The following is an 18,521-nucleotide window of genomic DNA, read 5'->3' as shown; positions in this document are numbered from 1 at the left end:
CTCTGCCACCCACAGACGACGCCTGAGCCCCTCTGCCGTCCTTCCCTCAACCCTGGCTTCATGCACTCATGGGGCTGGCCTTTGTCACTGCATCGGCCTGCATTTTCTAGAATTCTACGTAAATGAACACAGTGTGTACACTTGTGTGCCTGGCTCCTTCCATTTGAAATAATAATCTTTAGATTCATCTGTACCTCGTTCCTTTTATGGCTGAACGGTACGCAACGTTGCCTTTACCCAACCACCTGCTGATGTTCACCTGGACTGTTTCTGGATTTTAGTGGCTGTGAATAAAGTTACTGTGGACATTTTTATACGTATCTTTGCGTGGACATTTGCTTTAATTTCTCGGGTAAGCACTCAGTACTGCAGCAACGGGGTCAAGGGAAGTGTAACCTGCCGATCTGTCTTCCGCGGTACCACGTGTGCTCCCACCAGCAGGGTATGAGGGCCCTTCGGCTCCACATTCTTGCCAACAGTGGGCATCGTGTCAGTGGCTGTGCCGTGAGCATTTCACTGTTGCTTTAACTTGCATTTCTCTGGTCACTAATGATGGTTCCTCACCCTCATATGTCTTCTTCGATCATTCGTCCATTTTGTTTAACTGGCTGTCCTTCTATCACTGAGTCATAATAGCTCTTCACACGCTCTTTGTCAGATATGTGTATTTCAGATGTAAGTATATTGCAAGTATTTTCTCCCATCTGCGGCTTGACTTTTCATTTTCACATGGGATCTAGAAGAACAAATGTTTTCACTTTGATAAAATCCAATGCATCCATTTTTTCTTTTACATTTCTTGCTTTTTGTGTCCTAAGGTTAATCTCTGCCTTGACCCGAGGGTCATTCCTGTGTTTTATTCTAGAAGTTCTAGAGTTTTAGGTTTTACACTTTGAGTTACTTTTGTGTATGGCTGGAAGCAAAGATCAAGGTTCATTTTTCTCAGATGTGTGTCCAGGGGTTATAGCACTGTTTGATAAAAAGATTATCCTTTGTGGGGGTGCCTGGGTGGCTCAGTTGGTTGAGAATCTGACTCTTGATTTGGGGTCAGGTCATGATCTCAGTTTGTGGGACTGAGCCGCGCACTGGGCTCCACACTGAAGTTTGGAGCATCCTTGGGATTCTCTCTCTCCCTCTCTCTCTGCCCCTCCCCCACTCATTCTCTCCCTCCCTCCCTCTCTCTCTCTCTCAAAATAAATTAATTAATTTAAAAAATTAAAATTAAAACAGCCTACCTGTCTCTGGGATTTTTTTTTTTTTTTTAATATTTTCCTTCTTGGGGCACCTGGGTGGCTCAGTCAGTTGAACATTCGACTCTTGATTTCAGCTCAGGTCAGGATCCCAAGGTCGTGGGATTGAGCCCTGCTTAAGATTCTCTCTCTCTGCCCTCTCCCCCACCCATGTGCACTCTCTCTCTAAAATAAAAAAATAAAACTGAACACCTGGGTGGCTCAGTTGGTTGAGCATTCAACTTCAGCTCAGGTTATCATCTCTCAGTTTATGGGTTCAAGCTCTGCATCGGGCTCTGTGCTGACAGCTCAGACCCTGGAGCCTGCTTTGGATTCTCTGTCTCCCTCTTTCTCTCTCTCTCTCTCTCTCTCTCTCTCTCTCTCTCTGCCCCTCCCCTGCTCACACTCTATTTTTCTCTGTCTCTCTCTCAAAAACATACATTAAAAAAATTTTTTTTAATAAAAAATGTAAAAAGACTTTCCTTCTGGCATCTTCCATCATGGCATCTTTGTTGAAAATCAACCGAGTGTGTATGCATGGGTCTACATCTGGACTCTACTCTGCCCCAGGCATCTATGTGTCTGTCCTTCACCAACACCACAGTCTCGATTACTGAAGCTTTCCTGAAAGCTTGTAAACCAGTAGCATAAGCTTTGCTCTGTCAGGTCCAGGTCATATGCATTTCTGTATTTTCGAAATCACCTTGTTAATTTCTATAAAAGAGCCTGGTGGCATTTTGGCTAGAATAATGGACATTTTAACAATAATGAGTCTTCTGACTATGAAGGTGCTATCGCCCTCCATTTATTTCTTCACATTTTCTTTTAAGCTATCTCAGCAACATTCTGTAGTTTGCAGTGAAGAGGTGGTGCTGGGCAGAAGTGGGTTCTGAACAAGCCAGTCCTATACATGAGCTCAGACTACTTAATAAGTGAGCTTGTCAAACTTCTTGCTAAATATTTTATTTTTTGGTATTATTGTAAATAGAATTGAATTTCTAATTTCACTTTCTAATAGTTTGCTGCTAGTACATAAAAATACAATTAAAATCTGTGCATTTGCCTTGCTTTCTGAAATCTTACTAAATTCATTTGATAGTTCTCGCACTTTTTGTAGATTCCTTAGATTATTCTACATAAACAATCATGTCATCTGCAAATAAATACAGCTTTACTTCTTTAGGTTTTTTTGAAACTTGTTTTAGGGCACAGCAATTGGTCTATGTTAGAGAATATACATTGTGCACTTAGTAGGAATCTGTATCGTGCTTTTGATGAGTATAGCTTTCTACAAATATTAGGTCAAGATGCCTGAGCGTAGTGTTCAGATGCTCTATGTCTTTACTAATTTCTTTTGCTGTTTTATTCTAATAATTGGTGACAGAAAGAGATGTTAAACTCTCTTATTATAATCATGGAATTATCTATTTCTCCTTTTAACTCTGTCAATTTTGCTTCATTTATTGTGAGGCTCTGTTATTAGGCACATTCATAAATTGATAGGTCTTCTTGAAGAAATGACCCTTTTATTATCAGATATTTCCCCTTTATCTTTGGTAATACTCAATATACTGGAATCTATTTTATCTGATATAAATGCAGCCAATACAGTCTGATATTCACTGTTTGCAACACAGATGGATTTTTAGATCTATAGATATATTTTGCATCTATATATCTTATCTTCAACCTGTGTTTTTTAATATTTAAAGTGAATCTCCTATATACAGTATGTAGTAGGTCTTGCTTATGTATCCATTGTGGCAATCTCTATCTTTTTTTTTTAATGTTTTTATTTATTTTTGAAGGGGAGAGAGAGACAGAGAGACAGAGAGACAGAGAGACAGAGAGACAGAGAGACAGAGCATGAGCAGGGGGGGAACAGAGAGAGATTCGAAGCAGGCTCCAGGCTCTAAGCTGTCAGCACAGAGCCCAACGCGGGGCTAGAACTCACGAACTGTGAGATCATGACCTGAGCTGAAGTCAGACGCTAAACCGACTGAGCCATCCAGGTGCCCCAATCTCTACCTTTTAATTGGAGAGTTCAGTCCATTAACATTTAATGTAATTATCACTATTGTTAGATTTAGGTCTACCATTTTATTGTTTGTTTTCTACTTGTCCCTCTATTTTGTTTTAATATATAAAATATTTTTAGAGCAGTTTTAGGTTCACAGCAAAATTGAGCAGGAAGTAAGCAAGTTCCTATAGTCCCCCACAACAGAAGCAGAACCTCCTCCACTATCAACATCCTGTACATTTGGTATAATCAATGAACCTATACCGACACATCATTGTCACCCAAAGTCCATATTTACACTATGGTCACTCTTGTTTTTCTAAGTTTACTTATTTATTTTGATAGAGAGTGTGTGTGCACGTGTGCACGTGTGAATGGGGGAGGAGCAGAGAGAAGGAGAGAGAATCCCAAGCAGGCTCTGTGCTGTCAGAGCACAGAGCACAAAACCCAACCCGGAGCTCAAACTCACAGACCGTGAGGTCAGGACCCAAGCCAAAATCAAAAGTCAGACGTTCAATCAACTCAGCCACCCAAACACCCTTATGGTCACTCTTGATGTATATGTGGGCTTTGAAAAATGTATAAAGACACTATGGCTACTATTTTGTTTTCTTTTGGTCTCTATGGTGTTTTATTCCTCTGTTCTCTCTTTCCTGCTTTCTTTTATATTATTTGAATATTTAAAAAATTCTCTTTCAGTTTATCTTTTGGTTCTTTGGTTATACTTCTTTGCATATTGTTATAGCTGTTGCTATAGAGACTGCAACACACAATCCTTACTTTCTCACAGCCTAATTAGAATATGGCACCACTTCTACTAAAATGTAGACACTGCAGAGGTGCCTGGGTGGCTCAGTCAGTTAAGCATCGACTTTGGCTCAGGTCATGATCACACAGTTCATGGGTTCGAGCCCCGCCTCGGGCTCTGTGCTGTCAGCTTGGAGCCTGGAGCCTGCTTCAGATTCTGTGTCTTCTCTCTCTCTGCCCTTCCCCCGCTCGCACTCTGTCTCTCTCTGTCTCTCTCAAAAATAAATAAAACATTAAAAAATTTTTTTTTAATGTAGACACTGCAGAGTGCCTAAGGGGCTCAGTCAATTAAGCACAGGACTCTTGATTTTCACTCAGGTCATGATCTCACAGTTCATGAGATTGAGCCCTGCATCAGGCTCTGGGATGACAGCATGGAACCTGCTTGGGATTCTCTCTCTCCCTGTCTCTCTGCCCCTCCCCTACACTCTCTCTCTTAAAATAAATAAACTTTTTAAAAAATCTAGAAACTTTGCAACTCTATAGGTTTGTGTATCCTTTACTATTCTTTGTGCTACAACTGTCACACCTATGACATCTGCGTGCATTGCAAACACAAGAGATGTTGTAATTTTTTAAAAAATATGTACTTGAGGGGTGCCTGGCTGGCTCAGTTGGCTGAATATCCGACTTTGGCTCAGGTCATGATCTCGAGGTTCGTGAGTTCGAGTCCCACATCAGGCTCGCTGCCATCAGCACGGATCCTGCTTCGGATCCTCTGTCCCCTTCCCTCTGCCCCTCCTCCACTTGCACACTCTTGTGCTCTCAATAATAAACATTAAAAATAAATTAATTAATTAAAATACGTACTTGAAAGAAAACATTTCCCCCAGATATTTACCATTCCTGATGTTCATCATTCACTCATAAGATCTGAATTTCACTTTGGTATTTACCTTCAGTCTACAAACACTTCTCCAGCATTTTTAGCAGTACACATTTGATAGCAACAAATTCTATCAGTTTTCCTTTCTCTGAAAATGCTTTCATTTCACATTCAGTCTCGGAGGGTACAGAATTCTGTGTTGACAGTTCTTTCTTTTTAGTATTTTAGGGTGCAATACCACTTGACCCTGGCCTCCATGTTCCCTGATTCAGTCTTTGCAATGCTATACTATATGTGATATGTTGCTTCTCTCTGCTTTCAAGATTAAAAAGAAAATTGGGGTTAGGGGGTGCCTGGGTGGCTCAGTCAGTTAAGCGTCTGACTTTGGCTCCAGTCATGATCTCACATTTCATGGGTCCGAGCCCCACGTTGGGCTCTGTGCTGACAGCTCGGAGACTGGAGCCTGCTTCAGATTCTGTGTCTCCCTCTCCCACTCGCATGCTCTCTCTCTCTCTCTCTCTCTCAAAAATTAAAAATTTTGACTAATTAAAAAAATTAGTCAACATTTGTTATTTCTGTTTTTTTATAATAGCCATCCTCATGGATGCAAAGTAGCATTTTCCCTGATGATTAGAAATGCTAATCTCTACTTTTTATTTGGAGTATTTAATCCATTTACATTTAATGCAGTTATTAGAGTATTTTAGTTTAAATCTACCACCTTAATGTTTGAATTCTGTATTTCCCCTCTGTTCTCTGTCCTTCCTCCCTTTTTCCGGGGGGGGGGGGTGAATCAAGTTTTTTAAAGTCCATTTTATTTCCTCTACTGATTTTTTAATTCTCCCTTTTCATGCTATTTTTTAGTGGTTCCTCTACAGACTAAATATGCATATCAAACTCATCATTGTCTATGTGGTCTAAAAAATACTCTTGGGGGTGCCTGGGTGGCTCAGTCGGTTAAGCGTCTGACTTCAGCTCAGGTCATGATCTCACGGTCTGTGAGTTCGGGCCCCGCATCGGGCTCTGTGCTGACAGCTCAGAGCCTGGAGCCTGCTTCAAGTTCTGTGTCTCCCTCTCTCTCTGCCCTTCCCCTGTTCATGCTCTGTCTCTCTCTGTCTCAAAAATAAATAAACGTTAAAAAAAAAAATACTCTTGTACTTCATGAGCAATGTGAGAACCTTTACAGCAGGCCCCAGACCACCTCCTACTCCTAGAGCTCTTGTTGGCATGTCTTTTACTTCTACATATGTGAGAAAATTCTACAACAGACTGTTATTATTTTTACTTCAGTTAATAGTCTTTAAATAATAGTTAAAGATGTATTACATATATTTTTTAATTTTGGGTACTTTCACTTGTTAAATTGAGAATTTCTGTAGAACTGCATCATACTTGGGCAGATGTGTAAAACATATTATTTGTTCAACGTTGTAAAACAAGCCATATTCATTGGCTCCAGCTGAAAAACTCTCAGATGCTAGTTTAGTATGGTCGGTGAGTAGAGGTTCTAGAGCTAGAGGCCAGGCCCATTCCTTACCCTGCCTGTACTTGCTGTGGGATCTGCTGTAAACCTGTTTTGTCCTCTTTAAAACAGGTTGATAATAGGCACTGTTGAGAGGGTAAAATGAGTTCTTGTATGCAAATCACTCAGAGTGGTGCTTGGCACACAGTCAGTGCTATATAAGCATTGTTCTTGCTGTTGTTAGATAGTGAACAGATTCATGTCCCTTGGAGAACCAGGATCTACAGCAAAAAGAGACTTTTTTTAATGTTTATTTATTTTTGAGAGAGACAGAGTGCAAGCAGGGGAGGGGCAGAGAGAGAGGGAGACACAGAATCTGAAGCAGGCTCAAGGCTCTGAGATGTCAGCACAGAGCCGGATGCAGAGCTCGAACTCCTGGACCGTGAGATCATGACCTGAACTGAAGTCAGATGCTTAACCGACTAAGCCACCCAGACACCCCAACAAAAAGAGACTTCTTGATACTTCTCAAACCAATATGGCATGAAAGGCCAGCCCTGGCTTCACATACAGTCTCTAAGGACGTAAAATAACACTTCATAGGAGACTTAATGTCAGAATATTATTTATTAATTTGGTTGTTCTTTCAAGAATGCTCTAAAGATGAAAGGGTCTATTAAAGTAAGGTAAGTGCAACTTATTATCTCAAATTTATCTCTTTGCAATTAGATTCATATTCTTATCCCATAAGAGTGTCTTTTAGCATGCATCCTTAGTTTACTGTCCTGAGGCCCACACGAAGCCTGTCTTTATCTAATTCCTGCCCAGTGAAGATGATATTCTAGGGGCACAGCAGTTCCCTGCAAGTGTTCTGTTGTTGACAGCTGTAGTGCTTAGGAAATGACACCTGTGCCCCCCATTTGGAAACTAAAGTTGCTTTGGTTTCTGAATACAAAAGCCATGGAGTTCTATTTCCAGTATGGAAGAATTGGCTTCTAACAAAATGACTCTCCCACTGGTAATTACGCATTCTGGACAAAAACAGCTACCTGAAGGCTCTGAACAAAAACAGGCAGATTTTGAGGGCAGTTTAAACTTAAAGGAAGTAGCCCGAACAGAATGTATTTCCTGTTTTCGTGTCTTTACCCTGAGGGCAGCACAGTCATCACAGTGGTGGTATTAGGTGATGAAAACTCTGACAGAAAGCCCACTATCTTTCTCGTTAGAGAAACCAGGAGAAGGAGCTGGGCAACCAGTGCTGCTTAAGAGTGAGAGGAGAAATCTGAGAAAGAGGGATTCTGTGTATAAACTCTGCTCAGATTTCCAGCCAAGTCTTGAACTGTCTGTGTGCAGTCCGGGCTGAGAAGCCATCTGAATTGAGATCTGAGCCAGAACTTATCACAGGTGTGACAGAATTTGCATTTTGAATCTAATGAAAGTAGTTGCATGCTTAGGCAAAAACATTAACTCTCTTCAGAGGAATATAATCAAATCCAGAGTCTCCACAACATAACATTTGCAGTATATAGGATACGGTCCAAAATTATCAAGCATATGAAGAACCACAATAATATGAGCCATTCTCAAGGGAAAAGACACACAACAGATACTAATTATATTATGACCCCGGTATTGATCAAACACTTTAAAGCAGACTTAATAATTATATCCAATGAGATAAAGGAAAATACACTCAAAATGAATAAAAATATAGAAAATCCCAGCAAAGAAATAGAAGATATATATGTATATGTACACACACACACACACACACACACTTTTAATGAGCAAAATGGAAATTTTAGAACTGAAAAATATAGCATCTGAAATAAAAACTTTACTGAACAGCTTAGTAGAATGGGAGTGACAGGAAATCCTTGGTAACATCAAAGATTGATAGAAATCATAGTCTGAAGGAAAACAAGAGAAATGGCTGGGAGAAAACCATGAAGAGCGCCAAGAAGGGTATAGGGGCCAATCCAACTGTATGAAACATCTAACACATGGGTAATTCTACGTTCCAGAAGAAGAGGAGAGACACATAGTGGAGCAGAAGAAATATGTGAAGAAACAATGACTAAAACCTTTCCAAATTTGGTGGAAGACATAGATGGGACAAATATAATAAAGCCACACTGAGACACATCATTTTCAAATTACTGGAAACGAAAGATTAACTTTAAAAATCTTGAAAGGAGGGGCGCCTGGGTGGCTCAGTCGGTTAAGGGTCTGACTTCAGCTCAGGTCATGATTTCATGGTTCGTGAGTTCCAGCCCATGTTGGGCTCTGTGCTGACAGCTCAGAGCCTGGAGCCTGCTTCAGATACTGTGTCTTCTCCTCTCTCTCTCTGCCCCTCCCCTGCTCATACTCTCTCTCTCGCTCCCTCTCTGTCTGTCTCAAAAATGAATAAACGTTAAAAAAAAAACTGAGCCACCCAGGTGCCCCAAGAAGATAAGTCGATTTCAAATATGTATGCACTTAATAGAAGGCTTCTAAATACATAAAGAATAAGGTGGCAGAGTGAAAAGGAAAAAGACAAATCTACAACCAGGGTTGAAGACTTTAACATCCCTCTTTGAATAACTGATTAAGTAGAAAACAAAATTAGTAAGGATATAAAAGATTTGGGTAAAATTCTCAACTAACTCAACTCATAATTGTAGAACATGACACTCCACAAAAATGGAATACACATTCTTCTTAAGTGCAAACAGAATATTTACTAAGAGATCACATGCTAAACCATAAACAAATACCAATGAATTTCAAAGGATCAAAATCATAGAGCATAGTCTCTGACTACAATGGAATTATATTAAAAATCAATAACAAAAGATATTTAGAAAATCTCCAAATATTTGGAAATTAAACAATAGACTTCTAAGCCAGTCACGGATGAAACAAAGGTAATTTCAAAACATTTCAACAGAAAGGGGCGAGCCTGAGCGGCTCAGTTAGTAAAGCGTCTGACTTTGGCTCAGGTCATGATCTCACGGTTTGTAAGTTCAAGCCCCGCATCAGGTTCTCTGCTGTCAGCGCAGAGCCCGCTTTGGATCCTCTACCCCACCTCTCTGCCCCTCCGCCACTTGTTCTCTCTCAAATAAGTAAATAAATAAATAATAAAAACCCATTTTAACAGAAAGATCATGAAGTGTAGCATATCAGATTTTGTGTAAGGAGCTAAAGCTATGCTTAGAGGGAAATTTATACTTTAAATATTTATGTAAGAAAAGAAGGCACATGTAAAATAATTGATCTATGCTTCCATCTTAAGAAGATGAAAAAGATCAAATTAAACCCATGTTAGGTAAGAGAAAGGAAATAATAAAAATAAGAGTAGAAATTAATGAAATAGAAAATGGACAAAAATTAGAAACAAGAAGTAAAATCAAAACTTGGATCTGTGAAAACATCAACATCACTAATTACCAGGAAGTGCAAATCAAAGCCGCCATGAGAGATCGTCCTACATCTGTCAGAACGGCTACAACAGAAAAGACAAGAAATGACAGGTGCTGGTGAGGATACGGAGACAGAGGAACCCTGGTGTACTCCTGGCAGGAATGCGAATTGGTGCAGCAATTGTGGAAAACCGTACGGAGGTTCCTCAAACAACTAAAAGTAGAACGACCATATGATCTAGTAAATCCACTCCGGGTATTTGCCCAAGGAAAACAAAAACACCAATTCAAACAGGTGCACGCACCCCATGCTTACCGCGGCACTAATCACAAGAATTACAATCGCGGGGCGCCTGGGTGGCGCAGTCGGTTAAGCGTCCGACTTCAGCCAGGTCACGATCTCGCGGTCCGTGAGTTCGAGCCCCGCGTCAGGCTCTGGGCCGATGGCTCGGAGCCTGGAGCCTGTTTCCGATTCTGTGTCTCCCTCTCTCTCTGCCCCTCCCCCGTTCATGCTCTGTCTCTCTCTGTCCCAAAAATAAAAATAAAAAATGTTGAAAAAAAAAAATTAAAAAAAAAAAGAATTACAATCGCCAAGGTACGGGAGCAGCGCAAGTGTCTCCACAGGTGAGTGGAGAAGGAAGGGGGGAAACGTGCACAATGGAATATTGCTCAGCCATTCGCAACAACATGGATGGAGCTTGCGCAAATTACACTAAGTGAAACAATCAGACAGAGAAAGACAAATAGCATATGATTTCACTCATATGTGGGATGGAAGAAACAAAACAGTGGAAGAAAAAAGAAAAAAGAGACAAATAAACTCAGACTTTTTTTAAGCTCTATTGATTTTTGAGACAGAGACAGAGTGTACGTGGGGGAGGAGCAGAGAGACAGAGACACAGATTCCGAAGCGGGCTCCAGGCTCCGAGCTGTCCTCACACAGCCCGACGCGGGGCTCGAACTCACGAACCGCGAGATCATGACCTGAGCCGAAGTCGGACGCTTATCCAACTGAGCCACCCAGGCGCCCCAATTCAGACTTTTAAATATAGAAAACTGGTGGTTGTCAGAGGGAGGCAGGTGGGGGATGGGTAAGATAGATAAAGGGGATTAACTTCCAGTTACAAGGTAAGTAAGTCACCGGTGGGAAGTACAGCACAGGGAATGCAGTCAATAGATTGTAGACGTGTTGCACGGGGACAGATGGTGACCTCACTGACTGCAGTGAGCGCTGACACTGAGTAACATAAGAATTGTTGAATCACTACACTTTGTGCCAGAAACTAACACTGTATGTTAATCATACTTCTATAAAAATAAATAGATAAAACTGACAAACCTCTAGCAAGAATAATCAAGAAAAAAATATCAATACAAATTATCTATATCGGAAATGAAAGGGGAGAAATCACTATAAATCCTACAAACATGGCAGGATAATCAGACAGTATTATAAAGAACTTTAAGTCAATAAATTCAACAATTTAGATGAAATGGCCTCATTTATTTAAAGATAAAAATTACCAAAAATGATACAAGATGAAGCAGAAAATATGAATAGCCTTATAGCCATTAAAGAAACTGAATTCACAATTTTAAAGCTTCCCCCAGAGAAAACAACCCAGACAGTGTCTTCACTGATGAAGTCTATCAAATATTTAAGGAAGAAGTACCACTATGACACAAAGTCCTTCAGAAAACAAAGAGGGAACATGTCCCAGCTCACTTATAAGGCCAGCAAGACTCAAAGATAGTCCAATATAACCCGGATGGAAATCAGACAAGGACATTACAAAGAAAAAAGTACAGACTACTATCCTTCATGAACATCAATCCAAAAACTCTGACAAAATATTAGCAAACTGTATACAGTAACACATGAAAAAGGTGATAGAACGTGACCAAATGAGCTCCTTTCGGGACACAAGGCTGGCTTGCCACACAAACACCGGTTATTACAATCCAATGCTTTAACAGATTAAAGAAGAAAAACAATCGTATGACCTTTTCAGTAGCTGCAAAACAAGCTTTTGACACAATTTCAGGATCATTCATAATAAAAACTCTCAGCAAACGAAAAATAAAAGGAAACACCCCCAACCTGATAGAAGATACCTATAAAAAACCTACAGCTAACATATTAACAGTGAAATATAGGACATTCCTCCTAAAGACTGAAGGAATCAAGATATCCAATATCCTTGGTGCTAGTCCGTATAATAAGGAGAGATAACAAAGAAACTGTCTCTGTGTAGATGGCATGACTATTTCTATGGAAAATCCTAAGAAATCTACAGAAAAAAGCTAGTATAAGTGAATTTAGCAATGTTCTAAGAACATACAAATCAATTGTTATTTCTATATACTAGCAACAACTATTTGGAAAATGACAAATAAATATAATTTACAATGGCATTCAAAAACATAGTTTGTGGGAATAAATTTATTTTAAAATATGTAAGACCAAGGGGCACCTGGGTGGCTCAGTCGGTTGAGCGTCCAACTCTTGATTTCAGCTCAGGTCATGATCTCAGAGTTCACGGGTTCGAGCTGACAGTGCAGAGCCTGCTTGAGATTCTCTCTCTCTCTCTCTCTCTCTCTCTCTCAAAATAAATAAATAAACTTTTTTTTTTTTTTAAATAATAAAATACAGGGGCACCTGGGTGGCTCAGTCGGTTGAGCGTCCAACTTTGGCTCAGGTCATGATCTCGCGGTTCGTGGGTTCAAGCCCCGTGTCGGGCTCTGTGCTGACAGCTCACAGCCTGGGCCTCTTCAGATTCTGTGTCTCCCTCTCTCTACCCCTCCCCCCGCTCATTCTCTGTCTCTCTCTTCTCAAAAGTAAATAAAATCAGGGGCACCTGGGTGGTTCAGTTGGTTAAGCGTCAGACTTGGACTCAGGTCGTGATCTCACGGTTCATGGATTCAAGCCCCACATCAGGCTCTGTGCTGACAGCTCACAGCCTGGAGCCTGCTTCAGATTCTGTGTCTCCCTCTCTCTCTGCCCCCTCCCCTGCTCATGTCTGTCTGTCTGTCTGTCTCTCTCAAAATAATAAATAAGCATTAAAAAAAAAATTGGACCTGTACTCACATAGTATGAAAACTAAGAAATGGATCATGAAGCTAAATGTAAAAACTGAAGCCAGAAAAAGCCTCTAGAAGAAAATATAGGGGAATATCTTGGTGACCTGGTTAGTCAAAGACTTTTAGAAAGGACGCAGAAAGCATGAACCAAAAAGAAAACCGATTCATAAATTAAACTTTATCAATATTAAAAACTTCTGCTCAGCAAAATACACCACCACAGTGGACACAAGACTAGGACTTGTCAAAAGCCATAGGATCATGCATCACAGAGAGTAAAGTTTAATGTACACAAATCAAACAATGTTGGGGATCTCAAGACAGAACACAGACTGTGACCAATGGTTCTAACTGGGTCACAAATATATGACAATACACTGAAGGGGATGCAAAACAAGGAGCTGACCTCAGCACCCCTGGAAAACGGTGTTTGACTAAGAAGCTAAAGATCCAAAGAACCACACTTAAGCTACACTCAACTTGGTAAATTTGTTTCTTGTCGGGGTGGAATGTGGGTGAGCAGTTCTGAAACTGCCTCTGTGTGCACCTTGGGGCTAGAGATAAGAAACCGATGGCAGCTGTAGGAGCCAGGTTCTCACAGGAAGGTTACACACACACACACAGATCACAGACGCACACACCCAGATCACAGACACACACACACAGATCACAGACACACACACAGATCACAGACGCACACACAGATCACAGACACACACAGATCACACACACACAGATCAGACACACACATACACATAGACAAACAGTCGCACACGTTATCTAACTTCCTCCGCCCACAAGACCTCAGGCCGTGACAGCTGCAGCAAGGCGCACACCACTGCCCCAGGTCCTGGCTTCTAAACACCGTCCTCCAGTAAAAGACACCAGGGCTCCTTGGAGACGTGGTTGCTACGGCTGAGGCGGGCACACGACGAGATGAACCTGGAGCCCCCGGCAGGGCCACGAAGTAAGGCGGTGCCCCCGAAACAAGCAAATGAAAGAGCCCCCAACGGCCAGGGCACAACAACACAGTGCGGGGCTGGACCCCAAGTACACGACACACATCCAGGAGTCCCTGCTGGTGGAGGGGACCGCTGATAAACGTGAGCACGTGGGGGAGACAGAACTCCTCCCTCCAGAATTCCAAATACTACAGCGGTTCTTCCCCGCCGCCCCCCGCCCCCCCCCCCCCCCCCCCGTCCCGGGAGGGAGGACAGCTTCGTCCCCAGCCCCACAGGGAGACCGCCTCACTGAGTGGCTGCTGCCCAGGAAGACAGGAGGGACGCCCGGCAGGCACCACCCGAACCAGGTGACCGGCCAATAGGACCCCCTGATAGGATGTGACAAGAGGGCCACCTCACCTCTGGGGTGTCCTTTCCCCAAGCCACAAACCCTTCTGACCATGAGAAAACACAAGAGACAAACCCGAAACGAGGGACATTCGACACAACACCTGTGCGGTCCTCCTCAAAACTGTCAAGGTCGTGACAAAGCAAGAGAAGCTGAGACACACATCCCGGAGGGGACAAAGGAGCTGCGACAACTCAGCGCAGTGTGGGACCTGGACAGGGACGCTGTGGACCTGAGTGACACCTGCCGTCTGGAACGTGAGCACTGCTATTCTCAGTTCTGAAAAATGCACCACAGTCACCTAAATGTCTGTAGTAGGGGAAACCGGCTATCTTTAACACTTTTCTGTAAATCTAAAACTCCTCCAAAATTTTTAAAGTTAATTTTTAAAATGTAACATTCATAAATGAATAAGCAAGCCAAAGAATGAGAGATATTTGCAATATATATCTGACAAACCATGTATCCAGAAAATAGAAAGGACTTTCACAACTTGATAATTTTTTAGAAAGGGCAAAAGACTGGATCAGACATTTCAGAAAAGAGGTGTGAGCAGTAATGAGCAGGTGGGAAGGTGCTCAGCATCACTAAGCTCAAGGAAATGCAAATTAAAGCCACCCCGAAACACTGCTCTGCTCAGTAGACCCAACCCAGCAGTGTCACTCCCAGGGATTTTCCCAAGAGAAAGGAAAGCACACCCACAGATGTGCACAATATCCATAACCTCTTTAGTCACCTAAGCCAAGTGCCACCACAGGACTGATAGGCGCACTGTGGCACATCCCAGGAGTCCTGACACAGCAACACGGAGAGACTGGAGCCAAGACACCAAGATGCCGGAAGATTCCAGAGATTCCGTGTCTGGCTCAGCCTCCTTCCCGTCCTGCAGACGGTAACTTCTTTCGGTGTCACACAGCCTTCCCTGTGCCTGTGACCAGATTTCTCTCTTCTCTCCTAAGGGCACTAATCCCACCATGGGGTCCATTCTCGCGCCCTCATCTAACCCTGACCACCTCCCAAGGGCCCCACCAGCGTCCAAATACCAAAACACTGCGAGTTAGGGCTTCAACATATGGATTTGGGGGACACACCATTCAGTCCACAACACGAGAGACCTTTCCAGGATGACAGAAATGTTTCCTATCATGATCGGTGTGCAGGTTACACAGTTGGGTGCATCTGTCAATAACTGCATGTGAATTACACCTCACTAACCAACTGAATAGATGTGATTCGTCCTGATCGTATCAGAGCGAAAAGGTTAAGTAACTGGATAAAAATATTTCTACGTGGCAATGAAAAATTTGGTGAGAATTAATTAATTTACTTAAAAAAATGTTTTTAATGTTTATTTTTGAGAGAGAGAGAGAGCGAGCAAGCACGAGCGGGGGAAGGGCAGAGAGAGGGAGACACAGAACCCGAAGCAGGCTCCAGGCTCCGAGCTGTCAGCACAGAGCCCAACACGGGGCTCGAATTCGGAACCGGGAGATCGTGACCTGAGCAGAAGTCGGATGCTCAACTGACTGAGCCACCCACGCACCCCAAAATTTGGTGAGAATTTAAATTGTACTGTATGTTCTCTCACAGCTCATTTTTCCTTAGAAGAACTGGTTTCAGTGAAGAAATAAAGCCTCCAGGCCGCTGTGACCCTAGGCAAGTAATGTATCAGGGCTGACTGGGTGGGGTTATCTGCGGTCCCTCCATAAGGAGTTAGGGCTGGGGGGACGACCCTGCAAAAGGCTCTTCAGCCAGAGGGAGCACACAAGTGCTCACTGCAGCTCGGTTCCCCGAGCCTCCAGGCAGCTGTGGCAGGACAGGAGAGTGGGGACAGGGGGTCACCAGCTTCGGGCTCTGAGGCACTGATGAAGCACAACACAGGCCCGTTGCCCACCCCTCCCCGCCAATCAGAGTAGGTACTGCCGATGGTCTTCTCAGCAAGCAAAGGAAGCCAACGTGGAACTCGTCTCTCGGGAAGATAAGAACCGTTGAGAACTTACGAACGTGCTTCCCGATCTAAAAGTCCCATCTCGCGCTGTGATGGAAAATAAATGCCGTCCACGGTTTGACCGGATAGAAAGGAAACATTCCGGTCTGTTGACACGTGTGGCCGATGCCACGAATGCCACGTGGCACCCACTGCCCACCATTCTGCGGCCTCTGCACACCTGACAGGGGTGTGGACCCCTGCAGCCTCCGCCTGGGGTCCGCATGCGGGAAAACCACTCAAAGGCATCCCTCGCCTTGGAGGTGCGGAACTCTCAGCGCTGTGGTGACTCCTTCATGCTTCTAATGAGTCACGTGATAAGTCACAGCTTGTCTTGGAGGACAGAAGTAAGCGAGGGGCTGGGAGGTGCCTTTGGGGTCCTGCGGTGTCCCTGTGGACCAGCCCACTCAGGTGATCGCCCACCAATGCATCTGTTTGCTCTGCTCCGGGGAGGACTGTACCAGGGCGGGGGCATGTGCTAGGAAAAGAAACTTTTTGGATAATTCAGATTCTATCTCCTTCTAGGAACTTCTGAAAACAATGTGGCCACTAAGATTCTGCCTGAACACAGACTACTTATCCACTGGCTCCTGGCTGGGAGCGGGTGTGGGAGTAATCCAGGAGGGCTCCCTGACCACCCGGTACGGGAACCCGTCCAGGCCTTCCTCAGGTTAAAAACCACGAGAAAGATGAAGACCTAGGTCAGCATCCTCCTTATAATGTAGCAATACTAAGAAAAACACAAAACGAAAAACGGGGCCAAGGTTGACACCTTCGAATCAAACGAAACCGTTAAGAATTATCAGAAAACAGGTTTTTGGGCGAAGCTGCATTTGCCAAAATGCTACTCCTTCAAATCCTTGAAAGGCCGTATCCGAATGTACCCTAGTGACCTGCTCTTAAGTTACACCGGAACTAACACATCAGTCAAATTGTTACGGTGGCAACTCGCTCCTCGAAAACCTGCATAACGACTCAACCTTGACAATTTCGTGGCGATAAACGGACTAATAGATCCCGCAACCTCCAGGGAGAGTGCCGGTGTGAACACGGCTTCCAAGGGCAGCCGACGGCCTCACACTCCCCCCACCCACCCCGGCCTGCGTTCGGTCCTGAGGGCGAGACCTCCTGGGGCTCCGCGGCTTCGGGGGCGGGGGAGGGGGCCTGAGTCCAGCTACCGACGGTCTCTCTCAGATGACGACTCCTGCGGGAGGTTCGGTAGCCCGAGGGGAGCCGGGTCCCCGCGGACCTTTGTCCGGGTTCCTCGCCCCACACCGCGTCGGAGACCATCCGGCCCGGGCGTCCGCGCCCCAAGGCCGCCCCCGGCGCCCCTGCCTCCGCCCCCGGTCCGCCCCCGGTCCGCCCCCGGCCCTGCAGACCACGCGCCCGCCCCCGGCCCATCACTCACCCCGGCGCCCTTCGCGTTCCTCTTTCGTACCCCCCGCCCTCCAGGCGGTCGCGCCTCTCCCCCTGGGACTTGTAGTCTCTCCGCCTTCGTAGTCTCCGCTCAGCCTTGTAGACTCCTCTATAGTCTCTCCTCAGCCTCAAACTACAACTACCGGCGGTCCTCGCGAGAGCTCCCTCTCTCCAGATGGGTTCCGGCACAGGGTTCTCGCGAGGCTGTGGGAGACGCGCGTGGAGCAACCTAGGAAGTGTAGTCCAGGGCGCCTAGGTCCTAATAGCTGAGCCATGGACAGAGTGGAAAGGAGGGGAAGAACTACACTCCCCAGGAGCCCTCGCGCGCCGGCCATCTTTGGCGTTGCCAGGAGACCGGGAAGCCCGGGGATGCAGGCCAGCAGGTGGCGGCGCGCGAAAGGTAATGTGTTCCGCGGCCCCGCGTCAGCAGGGACGGGTGCGGGGAGTCAGCGTCTGCGCGTTACCCTAGAGGAAGTCCTGGATAACTGGGGCTTCGGCCCATATCCGCTTTAGCGGAGGCTGCCTGGAAATGAAGACCGCCAAGTCCGTCCCCAAGGCGACAACGTTTATCAAATACTGTCGGTTTTAGGCGGGGGATAGAGAGCTCCAACGTGTGGCTGATTCTAGGGCTACCTTTCGGTTTTACGAGAGGAAATGAGAACAGGTGTGACCTTACACACATGACAAGGTTACGTGACAGGAACATCCTCAGAGGACAATGCCATTTTATGATTTGTCTGGAGAGTAAGCCGACTAGCCCACTGAAAAGCAAAAGCTCCTTTGGGAAGCGAAGACGTGTCTCCTAATAAGCCCTCTGTAAAATCTACACTTCCTACCTCAGGTCTGGGGTGCCCCTTCAAGACCTTTCAGACCCCTGTGTCCTGGCTGTCTGGACGAGAGGCCAGCACTTGGCCCCAGTGAAGAGCTGGGGAGAGACTAGGCCTT

The 18,521-nt window shown here is 44.5% G+C and overlaps 1 protein-coding gene across 4 annotated transcripts in view; it reads right to left on the bottom strand.

Annotated features, from left to right (window-relative positions):
- The window catches only part of C2H1orf159 (chromosome 2 C1orf159 homolog), a 35,670-nt gene extending 17,894 nt beyond the window's left edge, over positions 1-17,776 (bottom strand). For 2 of the 4 annotated variants that reach the window (XR_009258508.1, XM_058719510.1), the window contains exon 1: positions 17,569-17,775. The gene's annotated coding sequence lies outside the window, so the exon portion shown is untranslated. Of the gene's footprint in view, positions 1-564; positions 737-17,568 lie in introns of all 4 variants that reach the window. The other 2 variants (XR_009258509.1, XR_009258510.1) reach the window with 2 other exon arrangements.
- Positions 17,777-18,521: the final 745 nt, after the last annotated feature.

The sequence above is a fragment of the Neofelis nebulosa genome, chromosome 2, assembly GCF_028018385.1.
Source record: "Neofelis nebulosa isolate mNeoNeb1 chromosome 2, mNeoNeb1.pri, whole genome shotgun sequence".
Lineage (NCBI taxonomy): Eukaryota > Metazoa > Chordata > Mammalia > Carnivora > Felidae > Neofelis > Neofelis nebulosa.
The sequence above is the reverse complement of the archived record's forward strand: the minus strand, read 5'-3'. Positions and strand labels throughout refer to the sequence as shown.